Here is a 7,584-nt window from a genome sequence, read left to right on the forward strand (position 1 = left end):
AGTTGTTTTCATTCTCCTTTTATTAAAATAAAACGGGTGAGGTGTTGGGGTCCCTCCCCTGCTGTGTAGCCCTGGGAGAGGGGCCCTGAGGGCACAGACACGGGGCTTCCCTGCCCCTGCTCAGCCTCGTTCCCATTGGTTGGTTTGTGTTCCCTGCGCAGGCAAAGGACTCTTGGTCCCGTGACTGGAACAGTTCCTGGGCAGAGCTCCGGCCATGCGGCTGGGGAGGAATAAACATCTCTGAAACATCTAGCAAGAATCTGTCTGTCCATATATATTTCCTTTCCACGGGACTCCTGGTTTGATATATGCGTGTTGCAGGATCCCCACTGCAACAGGTAGCTTTGAATTAGCTATCAGAAACAGAGCTCAATATGGCTTCCAAACCCGGTTAGTTCAAGCTGGCTAGTGAAAAAACTGGGGTGTTACTGGCCTCCCACCACCAAGCACCTGAAAAGTGCAACCCCATTGCAGTGCCAGCCCGGACCATAAATACAGGTATTCACAATGTAATCCATGCAAGGTCAGGGAGGACGACTACTTCAGCTCCAATTTGGATTAACTAAATAAAGTTATAAGGCTCTAAAACCGCTCAAATCCTACCTACACAGATCTCACATCTACTTGGAGGCCCTGGCAGTACTGTGCACATGAGAGCTGTTCTGTCTGTTCTTTCCAATTCATTTCCACAGAGATGCCAGTTCATAAATGACAAACCATACATGCTTTGGTACTCATCTTCGGTCTTAATCCTAAAAGCAAATCAAATACAGTAACCCTTTAGCTCAAAAGAAGTCTCATTTAATCTTACAAGTTTCCCTACAGACAGGAATATCCTTTTTTAATTTTCTAATGTCTTCAGAACATTAAAGAAAATAACCCACCTGCACACTGTTCAGGCAGCAGTGTCAGGCACTGAGATAGGCAGCATTTGGTTCATGGCTTTAAGACTCAGATTTCACCCTCCCTAGAGGGTGAGTTAAGGGACTATCATGTGTAGCATGAAGCTGGTTATTTCATTCTTAATGTATCCTTGACTAAAATCAGCACTTCTCCCGAAAGGAAGACGAACTAAGCCAATATGCTTAAAATTTTACTCTCAATACCCATTACAAGGCCTCAGAAGATAAGAAAAGGTGAGCTTTAGAACCCAAGCCAATTTCAATTTGACAAAGACCACCTGTCTCAGAAAACTGAGGTCCCTTAGGGTTCAGGGAAGTCAGAAAAAAGGTAAAAAAAATCTAATTATCTGCTCACCCTCCTCCCTCAGACACTAGGCTGGCAATTTGAGGCTTAGGCTTTGGTAGTTCCAATTCTCAGAGGATTTCCATGGACTACCCCTTTAGAACAACATAGAAAGAACATTTAATTAAGTTGGAAGGCAAACCAGTTAGAACCATCAGGAAAGAGCACTCCCCAGTAGATCTGTATAAAGAATTCACAATTCCATTTTCTCTTACCAGTGACAGGAAAACAGATCTTTTTATTACAAGCTCTGGATTTGCTGGACAGGACATGGCATACTAAGCCACAGTAAGAGCAAAAGTGTTTACATTTGGATGTATTAGTGAAATCTGAAGAAATAAAATACAGAGTTCACACAGAAGAACAAAAGAACACACAAGGTTGAAGACCACCTGAAATGCACATTAGTCCTTGCAAACTTCTTTCAATTGTTTGCCATTAAAATATCTAAGTAAAAATTGAATATTAACTACAGAGTATTGCTGTTTAAGTCCACTGTATGTAACATACTCATTTCACTCTTAAGTTAAATCTCAGTGCTCACATTTGCAATAAAAATCCACTTAGGCAAATAGAAACTCTGTCTTACCAGCTAGAATTCTAAGAACACATGCCAAACTTGAAAAATCAGGAAATTTCACTGAACTTGGCACAACACAAAATGTACAAAGTCAAAATTTTAATTGCTAAAGTTGTGAGCACACCTACTTTACTCCAGCTCACACAAAATCATTTCTTTTTGAAGGAGCAGCTTCACCCTTAGCTAATTCGCTCTTCAGCAAACAAGGTAGTGTATTGGAGCCAGCACAATTATACCCATCAACACTTACTCGAGATTTATATGTACATTTATATAAAGACTAATACAGCCCTTAAATTTTCATGACTAGCTGCTTGTGATGAGGGCCTATTTTCTCTCTAGCTATACCACAATTCATGGGCTGCCATCTGGCCCTGTAAAAGCAGCCTTTACAGAGACAGAAATAAAACAAACTTTCATAGTTCATTCCTATTGCAAGAATAAAAGTAAAATCTGCTTATTCTACTCCTGAAGCTATTTTTAAAACTACTTATCCCAACATGCACATTACTTATCATTTGTCTGATACCCAACAGGCTTTAGGCTGAAATGAGATTTTACTCTGTATTAGGTGATTGCATCTTGTGCAGAATGCTTGCTGGCTACCAAAAATTGTTTGCTATTCTGCTTTGAATACCCGGCTCAGTAACTGACATCAGGAGCATCAGTTTGACATGAATATGTAGATATGTGAAAATCTGTGGTCAAAACAGAACAGACTATGATGAAAGGTCAAGTCTGACAGCTGGAAAGAAGCCTTAAGGCTCCTCTTCAAATCAAGTTTGAGTTTTATTCAAAGGTCAATGTCACTGTGACCTATTTCACTTTTCTTCACTAGAAGGACCCAAGAATGCTTTGAAATACAATTGGTCTAGGCATTTGGAGAAAACTTAGAAGTTAGTAAAAATTTATCACTGCATGACCAGCACAATGCCCGCTCAGTGGTTCAGTTCTTGTGATTTAAGGGGTTTCTCCACATCATACATTTTTGCATCAAAATTTAGAAGCAGTTTCAGTTTTAAAATGTTGCAAAAACCACTCTATCAAAGTGGTCAGCCTAATGAATACTGCCTCAAATATAATATACATCTTTTTCACACAGCATTACTTCAAGTAACTTGATTTTTTTTTGTTTCAGAAAAGCCAGTGATTTTTGTGCTCCTAGTGAATACCAGTCAATGGTCATTAGAGCACTCCCATGGGAGAGATCAAAATGATACCTACTTGTGATTTTTTCTCCCAGGAGACTTCCTCAAGCATCCTCTAAAGATGACATATCCTGTTTGTTCAAGTCTAATGTGACTACTGCATCAACTGGCATCACAGGTAAGATCCATAATTACCATCTAAAGTTACTAAATAAGACATTTCTTAAAATGAGATCTGAAGGTATAGGAGATAGTTTTACTCTGTCAGTTTAGGAAAACCTACACAAATTGACTATACGAAGCTCATTCTTATTTCACGTTTCAGATTATTGCAGCTTTCAATTTAGACCTTGGGGTCCTGCCTGATTATAGCTGAATCCTCAAACTTTTTATTGGAGTTACTAACTGCATTAAAATTTCACTAGAGTCATTGATTTCCTTGAAAGATTTTGCATTAAAGATGAGAAAAGGTGTAAAAATACAGCAAGCATGCATGAAGTGACCAAATCCTTCCCCAAACAAAAGTTTAGTCTAACATTTTCCCCTTGCATGGACCCTGTTTGATAAGGGATCTAGACCAGGCAGTGTTTCTAATGACTTGCATATCTTGGAAGCACACTAAGTCACAGGTGTAGCTATAACAAGCTACAAGTTAAAGAATTCTCACTTCACCTGTTGCAAAAATGAACAAATCTTAATAAGGTAGTAACATATATTTTCCTATCCTCCCCTCCCCCCCCCCCAAAAAAAAAGCCCCAGAAACAAAAAACACTTCTATGGCAGGTATCTCAAGATAGAACTAACATTGTCTACTTTGTTTTGAAGTTTAAAAATCATACAAGCAACATTTTAATGAAAAAAAAAAAATTGGGATTGGAGGACCTCATTACATACTACTACTTTTTGCATTAATTACCTCCCAATAAGTATACAGTTTCCCTGAAAATTCACAGATAAAGTTCCTTATTATCAATATCACTACACATCACAATTCGATACCTTAATATAAGAAAATAAATGTAATAATAACTATATTTCCTAATGTATTGACTGTGGTTCACGCCTTATTTTAAAAACAACATTAGTACTGCTTATACCATAAGAAGCATTTCAATGCTTTGCAGCTCCTGGGCAAGAGATGCACAAAGGGTGAGATAAATATTCATTTTATGGGTAATTAGCCAAATACAATTTAACGTGAGGCAGCTTTAGCATAATCTAACCCTTACAGATAGGGTGACATCTAAGCAATGGCATCTCTTCCCCTCCCAATGGGAGATTGGTTTTTTCAGCTCAAGTACATCCAGAACTTTTGGAGACAGCACTGCTTTGCATCAGCACCTGGCTAATTTCAATGCACATCACAGCATTAAACATCCCTTTACAATGTGCAAGAGCACATGTCCCACACCTGAAAAAGAGACAACTATTCATCCACTCCAACACCTGTAGGCCACACAGAGCTGTTCTGCAACTACAAAAGAGGCATGGGAGAGGACTAAACATTCATAGGAAACATAAGCAACTACGAGTCAGTTTACTGGAGCTGGAAGTTCTGCTTGCAACTCCCAAAATTCATAACTGCTACTACGCATGTTAGTGTTTCCATTATACTTGCACAGACAATTTTCAGGTGTTGTTAAGTCACCAGTTTCCCTTCCAAGGCATGGTTTAGAGTTTTCACTGCACAGATTTTGTGCAACTCTTTCATCCAAACTCACAGTTACCTCATGGGGAAGCACCTTCCACAAAAACAGAGGCCAGTCTTCAAGAAGGTGCTGCAAAACTTAAACCACTAGCTCTGCTCACTCACCCAGAGCCCAGACATAAGCTTCACTCACCTGTATGGCTAACGAAGCAGAACAAGAACTCAGACTGGGAAGGGGTGTATCATGGCTGCCTCAGGGAAAAGCTAGACTTCAACACAATGTACAACATGCTGAATTGAGAGAATAGTCAGAGAGAAAAACACAGCATTTTTATTTCTACAATCAGGTTGGGATAACCAGCCCATCAGCACGACTCAGTCGTTACCAACCAACTTAAAAACCAAGCAAGCCTCCCTCTCCCCTCACCTTCTCCTGACAAAGGATCTTTCTCTCCTGCCACATGCAAAGGCAGTGCAAACATCCTGCAGAGCCAAATTCAGTTACACACAAACCCCTCTTGCAGGAAAGATAGGAACATCCAAGTTCACCTCACTATGCTAGCAGCAAGCCAGTCTGTGTGAGGTGTGCATATAGAGAAGGAGAAGATATTTTCAAACATTAAAGAAAAGTATTTTGCACATTAGCAAAAAGCATCTCCACAGAAAAGCCTGCTCAAATTTGACTACACTATCAGTGCTCTAGCTGCTGTAAGTAAAGAAACCCTGCCTACATATTTGCATAGACTCTTTTCTGAAGCAGAGCAATAACCTCTAAGCACAATCACCTAACAAAGGTGTCAGTTATGGAGTTGAACAATTCCTTATCAATAGCAATCACTTTATGAAGCTTGCAACACATAAAGGCACTTCCTCAGCCATTGCATATTTCCTTTTTAAGACAGCCTGTGTATGCCTATAGAAGCAGGGCTTTATGGAGTGAGCTCATCCCAAGTGGAAAAAAATCATAAAAACTTGACACAGAAAGCTTTCTATAAGTTTCCTTTCTCCTCCTTCCTCTTTTATTTCCATGGAAAACTCATCACAAGCCAGTGGATCACACCTCCTTTATCACCAATAAGCTATGGCTTCTTTTCTGACATAGCTGTACACTTAATTACATTTCTCTTCAACTCCTCCTAATGGAGTCATGAATTAGCCAGAAACATTCACAGGGTACCTCTCCTATGTTCAGAACTAAAAATCCAAATATACTACAACAACACAAACATGCCCACACCTTCAAAATTCCTCTATTCCAAGATCTTTCCTCAAAAAGAAACCCAGGCCCACTTCCTAGGAACTTTTGCCTGTCTCTTTTTCTTCCTTAGCTCCTGGAAAAGCAAACTTCTACTTACCCTTTTCTCCTTCAATTTCCAGGGAACAAGCAGACAGAAACTTATAGCATACTTATAGAATTTCTCATTCAAAACAAACAAAAAAAACCCCAACCAAACAAACAAAAAAAAACCACCAGTATCAGCAAACCAATCCTCCCATTACCTTTCCTACTGCAAGAGAGGCAAAGAGCACAAAGCAAACCCCAGGAAAACACGTAAATAGTGGTCTAGGTTTCCTTATGTCATCCCAAGACATAGGTGCAGGTGTCACCAGGCCTGCCCACTTCCCCATTAGAGCTGGATGGGGAACACCTGCTCTGTGGGGCAGCAGGGAGGGCTGATTCTATTTGCTGTTATATGCCATGAGTCTATAGACACTTTAATTGGCTTTCATAGCTTAGAAAGAGCTGGAATGTCAATAACTTATCTCCTTCTAATGAAACCCTGCCCAAACTCCATTTTCACTTAGAGAAAGCTAATGGCATTGCTTTCTAAAAAATGCTTGTATTGAGTAGCTACCGTTTATGAAGTAGCAGCTCGGAGGGGGGTATTTTTAGCTTTTCTCCAATTATCTATGAAAACTGTAGTTCTGTGCAAACTGGAACATATTTTCTTAAATCAAATACTAACTCACATTCTTTTTGTAGAAAAAAAAGTCTTCATTATATCTTCTGGACCCCATAAAAACAGGACAGTTATTCTGTGACATTTTGATGTGCCAGGAATTGCTGAATAATCTTCTTTTACTGATTTAAGCCTTTTGCAGATTCTGAAAAGCCAAAGACTGTCTTATAGTTTATGAACCTTGAGATACCAGAAAGGAACTGACTGAATAAGTCTTAGCTACCAAAACATGATGTGCTAGCACCAAGGAGAGTTAATCCCAACCAAAACTAATCTTCTAAAACAGATGACCTGAGCCAGCTTTAACTTTAGCTGGGCATGTATATTATGGCTTCAGCTGAATTATTACTTTGTAGTTTCTCTCTTTACCCAAGGTACTAAAAGGGTCACTTTTTATTTTGTGCCCCTCTCAAAACTAAAAAAAAAAAATAAAAGCTGAAACAGCAATAGAATAGCATGCTTATGTTAAAAAAAAAATAATTAATTAAAAACGCATAATGCTTGAACAGTGTCTCTCCTGTTTCTGCCCCAGCTATACTTTGCCACAAGGGACCAGTGTGGCTGCTGCTGCAGGTGCAAATCCTTCGCCTCTTGCCACCAGTCCCAAGCATCACCCCATCCACAGCCCAGCAGTGCAAACCAGCTCCCTGTGTCAGGCAACAACCATTCCCCCACTCCTAGCAGTGAGAACAAAACACAGCTCACGAGGGATCCTAAACCCCAAATCTGTCCTATACAGCTGACAAATCTGGACCACCCAACAGGTGGGAATGAACACATTCATTATCTAAGTGCTGGATCTCTCTGCATTAGATAACGTATGTTTGGGATTGTTGGGAAATGTTGTTTCTTCACTTTCTTGCAAGAAGCCTAGCTACTGTGTGTGCATCAAAGTTCTCTTACTGCCAGCAGCTGAAGAAGTGTGGGTGCCAGTGTGTGAATACCAAATAATAACAGAATCCCCAGGAGACATCTGATTCAATTTCCGCTGCAGTACAAGAC

This window comes from Corvus hawaiiensis, chromosome 5 (assembly GCF_020740725.1).
Source record: "Corvus hawaiiensis isolate bCorHaw1 chromosome 5, bCorHaw1.pri.cur, whole genome shotgun sequence".
In the NCBI taxonomy this organism is placed as follows: Eukaryota; Metazoa; Chordata; class Aves; order Passeriformes; family Corvidae; genus Corvus; species Corvus hawaiiensis.